This window comes from Mytilus galloprovincialis, chromosome 13 (assembly GCF_965363235.1).
Source record: "Mytilus galloprovincialis chromosome 13, xbMytGall1.hap1.1, whole genome shotgun sequence".
NCBI lineage: Eukaryota > Metazoa > Mollusca > Bivalvia > Mytilida > Mytilidae > Mytilus > Mytilus galloprovincialis.
In genome coordinates, this window is record NC_134850.1 from 22,805,139 (window position 1) to 22,818,078 (window position 12,940).

The 12,940-nt window shown below is 33.8% G+C and overlaps 1 long non-coding RNA gene across 1 annotated transcript; it reads left to right on the forward strand.

Moving 5' to 3' along the window:
• Window positions 1-1,154: 1,154 nt before the first annotated feature.
• Window positions 1,155-3,522, forward strand: LOC143056486 (uncharacterized). The gene is made up of 2 exons (XR_012972371.1): window positions 1,155-1,339; window positions 2,634-3,522. It is a non-coding gene; the product is annotated as an uncharacterized LOC143056486 (long non-coding RNA).
• Window positions 3,523-12,940: the final 9,418 nt, after the last annotated feature.

A 12,940-nucleotide genomic window follows, 5' to 3' on the forward strand; every position in this document is an offset into this window, starting at 1 on the left:
CACCAGCAGGGGACTTAGTTTAACATAGAACCCTATGGGGGAATACATACAAATGTCTCCTTTTAGAGAACCACTATATGGAACAAAACCAAACATAGAATGAATGTTCTTTATGAGGTACTGATCATGTGTTGTTACATTGAAACCAATCCATCATCAAAGATGGCCGCCAGCGGGGGACGTATTGTAACATAGGACCCTATGAGATACATGAGATACATACAAATATCTTCTTTTAGGGAACCACAAAATGGAACGAAACCAAACATAGCATGAATGCTACTTATGAGGGGTTGACCAAGTGTTGTTACTTTGTAGAAGATCCATCATCCAAGATAACCGCGAGGGAGGACTTAGTTTAACATAGGACCCTATGGGGAATACATACAAATGTCTCCTTTTAGAGAACCACTGAATGGAACCAAACCAAACATAGCATTAATTTAATGTTTCTTATGAGGTACTGACCAAGTGTTGATACTTTGTAGCTGATCCGTCATCCAAGATGACCGCAAGCGGGGGACTTAGTTTAATTTAAGACCCTATAGGAAATACACAAAAATGTCTTCCTTTAAGAGAACCACTGAATGGAATGAAACCAAACATGACACTAATGTTCCTTATGAGGTGATGATGAAGTGTTGCTACTTTGTTGCTGATTAATGTTCAAGATGGCCATCAGGATTTATCATTAAATTATGGGATGTTAAACAAAATTCGGCCTCAATCATAATTTAGGTATCTGTTATGATTATTATCTTTTTTTTTAAGGATTTCAAAAACCCAAGTCAGGTGTGCGACACAGGCTCTTGGGAGCCTCTAGTTTAATAAATTAACAGCTCACTTAACATGAAAAAGAAGAGGAAACACTTCTATAATACCATCCATTTCCTTAGGAGTGTGTTGCATTTTAGTTTCTCTTTCTATAAAACAATCACCGGTATGATACTATCGGGAAATCTTTTTAAATTTTAAAAGTGTTTTCCTACAACCAAGTGCGATTCTTTTTGGTTCCGGCTATTTAGATTATAGAACTTGTCAATTGTTTAAAAAAAAGGTAAGGCCTTATCTAGGAAATTCAATAATTTACCACTTATGAATAAGGAAGAAAAAAGTTGACGTGTGAATTAATAAATACATTTTTTCCCGGACCTGTTAAGGATGTAGCAAGGTTGAATATATATACATATATTACAACTATTAGAATTGATTTATTCAGAATAAACCACTAAGTCAGGAATACGCTAGTACAACTGTCTTGTGCACTACAATTGGAATAAGATTTATTGCATCTATTCATACGTATTTGACCATTACAGTTATTATATCAGAAGCTAAGGTAACGTAGAAAGTAAATTACTGTTTTGTCTTATTAGATATAAGAATAGATCGTTGTTTTGCGCTTAGCAGTCACCTTCTATTGTTCTTACAAGATCGATTTTGGAGTCATTTATTGAACCAAGGGCGATAGGTTTAATATTTTACGGACATTATCACGATATAGATGACCTTTATCGGATATCCGCTAAAGATAGAACAGGGCATTTTAATTGAAAACACAATCTATTCTTCCGTGAAGCGTTTAATGGACTGTTGTCTTGTTCTTCTTGTCCAGATGTCGTCATACTTTCGGCATAGTTGTTTTTAATTACTCACCTTGGTATCTTCTTAGAAAACATTTTGAAACCATTTCAAAAGTTAAATAATAAAATGAATGAATATTATATGCAAAATTTTACCGAGGCAAGCATTGAAAGGTTGTCAGAAATCGTAAAAATACAGGGAGGCGGGGTAAACAAAGGTAAGAACAGCTGAAAATAAGTCCAAAACAGGCTCTCAACTCAGTTAGTACGCGTACATAAACAAATCAGCAAATATAGCTTTGAAAATACCGGCATGCATTCTTCATCTCAAAGCCGTGATATTCTTTGGGAAAACCAGGTGTAATCCACCATTGTCTTCATAGGAAAACACCTGTACAACGTCAGGAATGTGACAGTTGTTATCCATTCGTTTGATGTGTTTGAGCTTTGTTATGCCATTTGATTACGGACTATTCATTTTGAATTTCCTCAGAGTGCGGTATTTTATTTTTTTTTTACGTTTTATGATATCATTCTCCCTATGTTGTATTGGTACAAGAGGACATTACATAACTCCATTGAGGAGTGAAATTCTAACAGATACTGATTAGCAACTTGAGAAATTCGTATTCTTGATTAGGTCAATTGGCAACAATTGTGTGAAACTTGCATCATAGTGGTCTAATACATTTATAACTTGCGATAATTGTCATATTGTGTTCTAATGTATTCATTATGCTTGTCACCTATTTAACTATGCATATTGGATGTGTGTTTGATTTTTGAATTGCTAAATTTATTCCTGGTTGATAATCATAATGTAGTACTCAATTACAAATAAAAACCCATAGTGGTTGGGATTTTAAGTTCCGTTGAACATTTTTTGTAAAGAACCGTCTTCAGATTCAAGTTGATAATGCTAATGATGTATTCTCGACCTAAATTTAGAAATACGAAACACCGGAGGTAAATTTTAACATCAATTATTATTGAAAAGGTCTTAAGTCCATAAATCATTTCTAAATATTAAAGAATGAATTTTATTTTCAGTTGATATATAAAAGATGCAAATTCAACAAATTCAAGATATCCAGCTGCAGCCTGGTAAAGCAAATTTTGATATCAAGGGTTGCACCATTAATGGCGATAAGGTTCTATTTACCGACAAAGGTAATTGTCGGATAATAGTACACGATGTAACAGGCCGTCATATTGAAGACATTCCTCTATCAGCAGAACCGTTTGATATTACAGCTATAGATAATAACATGGTAGCCGTCACATTTGGCAGGAAGCAGTACTTTGAAATTATAAATATCAATACCAAAGAAGTTACTAAAAAAACAACTGACGGAAACAGCTGGGGAATGACGTATGAGAATGGAAATTTATATATGATCGTCGATGGTAATATGCATGGTATCAATGTGGCTGTTATGACGTCATCGGGAGAACTTTTTAAAATGATACCGGTCAGTACAGACTTTGACCAAACGGAATATGTGGCAGTAAATGGAGACAGCTTATTTTTTTACAGTATTCATCCCTAAAGATCTTGTATGCATGGATGTGAATGGTGTTGTTCAATGGCAGTTCCAAAAGAACATTTTAACCAGCCAAGGGGAGTAACTACTGACACTCTCGGAAATATTTTCGTAGCTGGATTTTCTTCACATAATGTGATTGCTGTACAGAAAAGTGGGAGCGAGGGTAGTGAGATACTAAATAAGAACGAAGGTTTAAACTATCCAACATCAATTTATTGCGACAAGACGAATAACAGGTTGCTAGTTAGTAATTTGTACAACGGACATGCACACTTGTTCAACATAGTTTATAACTAGAACATGTGATATACATCCTGAACATAATTTCCGGTATAGTTGACAGGATGTCTGTTTATTGTTTTCATTTTTATTATATGCATTTCAATGTACAATCTTGTCTTTGCTTTGTTCACAAATTTCAAATGATCGGTTTCCATCAATGGAGCAGGAACTTTTCTTTCTCACGATGTTCTCGGGTTATTTCACTTTCCTGTATGTACAGTGTTAGTTTTGTTTGATTTTCAAAACTTTAGAAATAAAAAAATATTGATTTCCTAAGAGACAATTCTCCACCAGAGAACAAAACAACTATCTTCATTTTTGTTAGTTTGACCTTGACATCTGTCTTTTTTAACATTATCTTATATTAAAACTCGCTCGATTTTGCCTAATGCTTAGTCCGTTTCTGTGTGTGTTACATTTTAATGTTGTGTCGTTGTTCTCCTCTTATATTTAATGCGTTTCCCCCTCAGTTTTAGTTTGTTACCCCGATTTTGATTTTTGTCCATGGACTTATGAGTTTTGAACAGCGATATACTACTATTATTGCCTTTATTGGTATCTTTTTGGCGTTGAGGAGTTGCATATTTTAATGTAAATTGGATGTTGTGCAATGTAAAATGTAAACAAAATACAATTGCTGTAAGTATTATTTTACAACCGCTTTCTTATTGTTGTTGCAATCCATTTGTTTGATGTGTTTAAGCTTTAGATTTTGACATTTGATTTGGATTTTGACTTTTGAATTTTCCTCGGAGTTCAGTATTTTTGTGATTTTATTTTTTATTCTACCATGATCACTAATGCAAATCCTTATCTAGTTTTCTCTAGTCTGTTAGTTATCTGAATATTTGCGCAACTTTTTTTTTTAATAAACCCGAACACAAAATATAACAATAAGGACCCTGTTTCACTTTTAAATGGACAGACAATTTACAATATCAGTTTACTCAAGCGTTTGATGATAGTTCGATTGTTAAAAAAATAAAATGTGTATCTCAAATTAAAAAAAAACTCAGAAATAAGATTGTTTAACAACCAGCTGTAAAAGAGGGACGAAAGATACCAGAGGGACAGTCAAACTCACAAATCGAAAATAACTGACAACACCTGGCTAAAAATGAAAAATACAAACAGACAAACAATAGAACACATGACACAACATAGAAAACTAAAGAAAAATTTGCGTTGGTTTTCAGGGCTATAACACATTAAGGATTGTGTGTTGAACGGAATGAGTGAGGGTGGGAAATTATGACTGCCACATTCGAAAATTAGCCAGTGAATGTTGGATATGGACAAAACATTGTTAAACGGGTTTGCAAACATGCATCTTATCTAATGTACCAAGTACGATTGGACAAGGTTGGGTAGTTATAAACACCGCACAAGTTTAATCAAATTCAATTAAATAATACTGAATGAAATTCAAATTCTATACATCCTAGAAAAGTGATGAGGTCATTGTAGGAATTAAGTGCGAGTCTACAGTGTTTGTAAACAAATCCATGAGGGTGGCCCGAACATGCTACATGGATTTATGTTGAATTGGTTGCAAAAGATTGGGCTATATTTGTTTCGACAGAAAGTAAAATAACAAATACCGAATTCCAATGAAAATATAAAACGTCATCAAGTGGCAAATTCAAAGGCCAAAACACATCAAAACGAATGAAAAATAACAGTCATATTCTTGACTTGTTACATGCATTTCCTTATGTAGAAATGGTGGATTAAATCTGATGTTACAGCTAGCTAAGCATCTCACTTGTATGACTGCCATACAGCTTTTCATTATATTGACAACAATGCTTAAAGCAAAAAGACATAACAGGTAACAGGTACACATGTCAAACATTTTGGTGCAACAGTCAACATAGGTTATTGACTTAATCACTAAGAAACAAATACACAGAATGACATAGAGACACTCCTCAGACAAAAGCACAAATAACGAACACGAAAGACATTCAAGATTACAGAAATCACCATAGCCCAATAACACAACAACGGCGGGCTGCATAAACACCCACGCCAAAAGTATATTACAAAAATGAACTAATTGCGACAAGGTTGTTAACCTATAATGGTTTAATTTTTCAAACTGTGACTTGGATGGAGATCTAAAGTTGTCTCATTGCACTCATACAACATCTTCTTATATCTACAAACAGCAAGGTAATAAAGGTAATAACAAAGAAATAACACGTGATGAAGATGGTACACGTAGAGTCTATGCAAGAAGGTCTCAACGTCTTCCGATAATCTTTTTTTTTCTGAAAAAAAAATGACGAGACGTTCTTTGGCATAAACCTGTTTCGTCGACTTTCCCCTCAAACAATGATGACGTTTTATAAAATTTTATGATATATGAACGCTTCATATTTCTAAAGGTTTACTTAAGGTAGGTAGCACAATACAAAGATTTTTTACTTCCAATCACCAACCTTTAAAATGCTGTAACTTTCTTATGAATGCATAGAAAATAATAAAAGAGGTATAAAATTATATAGAAAGATAAAAGATTAACCTTTTAAATGGTTGCAATATTTTTATTATGCAATCATTATGTAATCAATTATTATGTTATTAGTGGCAAAATCTGGGTCAGTTCACTTGAATGAATTTAGCTCTATCATCTCTTTAACTGTAAAGAAAATTTTAACGAAATCTCAATCAACACATCATGGGCTTCAAAAGGGTGTCTCAAATTGTCCTTATGGTATTCCATTCTCTCATCAATCTCTAATTAGTGTAAATATCCTAACCACATAAAAGAAGATAATGTTTGATTAGGTGTCAAATTTGTTTCATACATTCTATCTGAAATCTAAGACACCCTTTTGTAGATAATGGCCATAGGAACAACATAAGCTAATTTCATTTGAAAGTGGAAATTTGGTGAAAATATTTTAGACACAGTTAACATTATAATTGGTTACATAATTGTTGCATAATACTAACATTGCATTAATTTGAAAAAGTAATCTGTTAGCTATCCAAAACTACCACTTTTATAAATTATCAAGCATTATTAAGAAAGTTACAGCATTTTAAAACTTGGGAGTTGGAGTTATAAAATCTTTGTATTGTGCTACCTTAATATGTGACAAGTGCATGCAGATCTAATTGAAACTATAGGTTTACATTGAATTAATAGTTTTTTTTAATGAATTTACACCTATATGACCGGATGTGAGACATCCGGCTAAAAAATAATGAACTTTATGCATAAAATACGGTAGACCAGGAAGATCCTTCTCATTCGCATGGATTATTCTGCATGTTCTGCCGGTGGTGAGACATCCGATTTATCTTGTGCAAAAGGAATAATAAAGACCCAGAAATTAATTCGTGAAATATTAGACCAATATCAAAAAGGTTTATTAATTCATAATTGTGTATTCGTTATTATTTATATTCTTGCATGTCTAGAATGGTATTCACCTGACACGTAAAAATTTGGGAAGGACATTTGGCTTCAGAGATGACCTTGTAAAACTGATCTTTGTACTGACAAACAGGCACTTGTCTTTATAAAACAATACAACAATTCAAGGAAATATAAAATCGATTCATTGTGAGAAGAGTACGATCACAATGGATTCCGGTTGGTCTACTCGAAATGCTAGTACGAATATACAATAAAGAAAAGGTGGGCGTGTTTAATGCTATTGTGTAAGAAACAAATGTAAATTTACGACATAGTAAAATTTATTAGGTTGACGATCGCAGAGTAAGAAAATAACTAAAATTGGCGACCGAGTATCATTTCACGACAATCGTGGTTGGTAACTGTTGTTAAATAAAAGTGTAAGTGTTTTTAAAGATAAGCGACGGGTTCGGGTTTTTACTCGTTTTGGCTTCAGTTTTTAACTATTTTGATCTGAGCGTCACTGACGAGTCTTATCTAGACGAACCGCGCGTCTGGCGTATCAAATTATAAGCTTGGTACCTTTGATAACTATCTGGCACGAACATATCTGTGAATTGGTATTAACATATGGTAAATAAGACTTGCTACAATTCCCTTTCTTCTGTTTCTTTCTTACTAATTTATATGCTTACTGAAAACTACCAGTATACTGATTGCCCTGCAGATGTCAGTATAAGGGTAATCTCTTGTTATAACAGTACGTAAATTTGAGAAAGGAGCAAAATTTAAAAAAAAAATAAGGAAGGGATATGTATTTGCAGATGTCAGTATAATAGTAATCTCTTAGTTATAGCAGTAAATTTGTTAAAGGGGCAATATTGAAAAAAAAAAATAATAAGGAAGGGACATGTAACAAGTCTTATGGTAAATATACAGTTATAGTTTTATTCAATAGATTATATTGAATTTGCCATATAAGACGCGTTGTACCTTGCTATATACAATTTTCTTTCTTCAAAATGTTCTTAACCTTCCATAAGTAACCGCTTGACTTTTTTTTTTAAAAAACGGCCTGGTTACAAGAGCGCAATTATTCGTAATTCATTTTCCATAGGGTATCACTGGTGTTCCGTTTTTTTTTCTCGAAGACTACACAAAGTAGGGAAAACGGTTAGCAGTTCCTGTCACTAGAAATGCCAGTGTTACATTACAACCATAAAATATATAGGGTCATGCCGCAAAAATTGACTTGAAATGCAGTTGAAAAAAAAAATCGTCTATTTTTCGCTTAATGTAAAAGGCATATTTTTAATGGCTCCGACGTGCAGAAATGGAAAATATTTTCTATACTTCGTGAAATATGAGTATGATTTTCTGCAATTTTTAAATCTAATTGGATAAGCTTTCGATTAAATGTAATCCCAATCCTGTATCATCCAATCAGAAGCCGTATATGATTCTATTCTGAGTACCATCTGGGGTAAAAAATCTTGCCGGTAAAATGTAACCAAATAATTGCGTCTTGTATCCAAATATCACCTTTGTGTGAAATTCTGTAGGTTTAAAAAATCGAGTTATCTTCCTTTCTCCAATCTCCATTGTATTCAAACAAAAAATTCTCTGAAACTGACATTATCAAGATGCTTGATTTCTTGTTTGACAACATATTTGTTACGTTCGGAGGACGTGTTTTTTTCCAATGGGAACAAATTGTGCCCCTCTTCTTGCCGACTTGTTTCTTTATTATCATGAGGCTGACTTCATACAGGAACTTCTTAGGAAGAAAGATAAGAAGTTAGCAATATCCGTTTACTTTACTTTCCGCTATATACAGATGATGTTCTTTCACTAAATAATTCAAAATTTGGTGACAATGATCAACGCATCTATCCCATCGAACTAGCGATAAAGGATACTACAGATACAGTTCAGTCGGCCTCATATCTTGACTTACATCTAGAAATTGACAATGAGGGTCGGTTGAAAACAAAACTTTACGACAAATGAGATGATTGCAGCTTTCCAATTGTGAACTTTCCATTTCTAAGTAGCAACATTCCAGCAGCAACTGCATATGGGGTATATATCTCCCAATTGATACGATATTTCCGTGCTTGCATTTCCTATCATGATTTTCTTGATAGAGGGTTGCTGCTCACAAGGAAGCTATTTAGCCAAGAGTTCCAAATGGTGAAGTTGAAATCATCCCTTCGTAAATTTTATGGACGCAATCGCGAGTAGGTTGACCGTCATGGAAAAACCGTTTCACAAATGATATCGGATATGTTCCTTACGTCGACACTACAATCCCCTTCCCTTTCATGAATGTGACCTACCGAATTAGACTATTTACCGGATTTGTTATCACATAGCACCACGATGGGTGCCACATGTGGAGCACGATCTGCTTACCCTTCCGGAGCACCTGAGATCACCCCTAGTTTTTGGTGGGTTCGTGTTGCTTATTCTTTAGTTTTCTATGTTATGTCATGTGTACTATTGTTTGTCTGTTTGTCTTTTTCGTTTTAACCCATGGCGTTGTTAGTTTATTTTCAATTTATGAGTTTGACTGTCTCTCTGGAATCTTTCGTACCTCTTTTATAAGTTTTTAACTTTATTTTGAACGAAAATTTCGGAACGATAGATTTTGCGATTACAGAAACAAAAACAATACAGTCACAAAATTGAGAATGGAAATGGAGAATGTGTCAAAGAGACAACAACCCGATCATAGAAAAAACAACATCAGAAGGTCACCAACAGGTCTTCAATGTAGCGAGAAATTCCCACACCCGGAGGCGTTCCTCAGCTGGCTCCTAAACAAATAAATACTAGTTCAGTGATAATGAACGACATCCTAATTTCCAAATTGTACACAAGAAACTAAAATTAAAATAAATTTTAAATAATACAAGACAAACAAAGGCCAGAGGCTCATGACTTGGGACAGGCGCAAAAATGCGGCGGGGTTAAACATGTTTATGAGATCTCAACCCTCCCCCTATACCTCTAGCCAATGTAGAAAAGTAAACGAATAACATTACGCACATTTAAAATTCAGTTCAAGAGAAGTCCGAGTCTGATGTCAAAAGATGTAACCAAAGAAAATAAACGAAATGACAATTATACATAAATAACAATTTATTTATTTATCAATTTCATGATTATCTTTTTCTTTCAATAATAAATCTGGTCAAATTATGAAAATATGTAGTCTATACCTCAGAAACTCTCATAAAACAGTATCCACAATGCATTCAATATCAATACTATATTTAAAAGAGTATACAAAAAAGCGTAGGTACCACGGTAAATGCAACCAAAAGAAACATAACAGCACGCAGAAAATAAAGGGGGAAATGTAAAATAAAAAGATACCCAACTTCTGCACCTATTGAATCTATAACTCAAGTTTTGTATTATTTGTGAAATAGATACAGAAAGTGCATCTATTGCCAATAAGGCAGCAACCATTTAATTTTCTGGGGGGGGGGGGGGGGGGGGCTATGGTTTTTTTTGGAAAAAAAAGTTTGTTTCCAGTTTTTGGAGAAAAAAATAATTTGTTTTTGATTCTGAGAAAAAAAAATTGTTTGTTTCACCCTCAGCTGCCACTATATGTAATGCTAAAATTGAAAGAAAAAAATTGTTTTCGACTTGTCGCGAAAAAAATAGATTGTTTTTCGCCACAGGCGAAAAAAAAAGTTTGTACAGAAAAAAAAACCATAGCCCCCCCCCAGAAAATCAAATGGTTGCTGCCTAAGTATAAGTACTTTCCTATGACGTTTTTAAGAAAAAGGACAAGACATTTTTTGACAAAATCGTGGTACTTTTTGTTTGTTTGATCAGAACTACAATGTGGGTGAAGTAGTTTATTGCTGCTAAGGTAAGAACCCTAATTAATTTTAAAATTGAAAGCGTCTTATTTGTCATAGATTTTTTGTAGACATAAAGATATAGAGGTAGATTTTCTTTGGATCAATTGGTTATAGTGCTTCCTTTAGATCCTGAGATTCACGGTTCGAATCCCGCTGGTGCCATCTATTGGGGGCAACAACAATAGCGCTGCGAGCAGGGTCTACTTGTCCATACAAGTGTATATCAGTGCCTGTCAGTTTTGTATGGTCATGAAGGTTTACCAGGTTATATGATGGTCGGTACATGTCTAGGTGACATGCAGGGAACTGGCCAGAGGATTTCCGAGTGAAAATCTCGGGATTGCACAGTAGTGGACAAGTAAGTTGATCGAAAAAAGAAAAGGATGAGGAGGAGTGTTGTAGACCTTGATATATAAAGGAAGTCTAACTAGTTGAGTTAGGGAAGATATTCTTTGGCTAAATTGGTTAGAGCCCTGCCTTTAGATACAGGGATTGAGAAAAATAATAAAGAACACCACTGGTACTCTATGGGAAATGCATTACGAATAATTGCAATCTTGTAACCTTTTGCAAATGTATAAGAAACAACACCTACAAGTATACGTTAATCAAATCGGGTTGTCGTCCTTCTTCCATAATTTGGATAAAATCTATAAAATGAAATACTAGACACGTTTTAATATTATGTTTGAAAATGATGACTTTCAGAAAATAAAACAAGAATTTTCAAAGAAAGATAGCATAATGTTGCAACAGTTAAAATTGTCATCGTTACATAGAGTCGGGACGTTCATTCTACTTCTTAGTGTAAAGTTGAATATCTACTGATCGAAATAAAAGCTTAGTATATTATTCATGATGGGCTAATTCCCGACAAAGTCCATCCAAGTTTTTTAAAAACAAATAGTCAAGACGGACACATACTGCTTGAAAATGGTCAAAATATAGTACTTGACATAAGCCAACAGTCCTGGCTTTTTACAGCAAAATTTAAGAAGTTGTAAGAATAAAATAATGATAACCAAGTTTGTACCGTCAAATATTTTTTTATAAGTTTATCAAAGTTTTCTTTGACTGTTGTCACCATGAAAAAATCATTTATGTAGATCACTGTTAACTGTTTGAAGACTATGTTACGTCTACATATTGGTGGGACTTTTCAATACGCAGTTTTTTGTAGGTAGTTCGAACAATTCCGTTAAAAATGTTTGTAAGAAATTAGGTAGCATTTCTAAAATCAAGCACGAGTTGTTTCTCTTCTATAACGTTGTTGGATTTTGGATGTAATTAAAATAATCCCGCCGTTTTCATACCAATAATCGCATACATGAAAGGAGAAAATAAACGTGCGTATGCAACCGGTCGCACAACAGTTTGACTTCTATCGTGTAGAATTTTTATCATCCTTGAGCTACTCTCTTTTCGACAGTAAACCCCTTTCTAAATTTGGACATCCTGTAGGCTGTGTGGGATGTATGAATACCCAACCACGTCCGATCGTAATGAGGGAAAAAAACTCTAAGAGGGGAGGTTTATAAAAAAACAAAAAAAAACAACATCGACCTTTATGAAGATATGGAACCGGTGCGAAACAACTATAAGTTGTGACTGTCAAAAGTTAAAATTGTCTGCCCCATCGAAAACAAACTCCTCATTTCTAATGGCAGTCCAAATTTCTATTCCTTCATCCTGATTATCATACCTGGCTTTCATTGTAAATTTGATATTGTCCTCAAAAAGTATACCAATTTGCAACTGAATGATAAGCAAACAGCAATAAATCTTTGAAAGACTTGCACTGAACATTGGTAAGCATACCTTTATATTGGTATGCATCACTTCCATTGAAGGGGGTATGTATGTCTGTTCGTTCAAATGTCAGTCCGTCCCATGAAATTTTCGTCATATTTTTATTCTCAGGAATTACAAATCAGAGCTACCTATAAAATTTGCTTTCAATATTCAAATTAGATAACGACCATTTAACTTCCAATGGAGAGGGGGTGTTTTTTTTTTTTTTTATTATTAAATATTTTTATCCCCAATTTTATGAAAACAAATATTCTGGTCAAGCTGCAGATGAAAAAAAAAATATTCTGAATGCAAATATTTCCTCATATCTTATAGTGTTAAGTATTGACAAAAAATCTGATTGTTCGCGCTTTGCACAAATAAATAATTCTGGCTGAAAAAAAAACATCACAAAAGAGAGAATGAAACCGTAACAGTATACAGAAACAATACAATAACAAAAAACGAAAAATGTAAAAATTTGTGGTA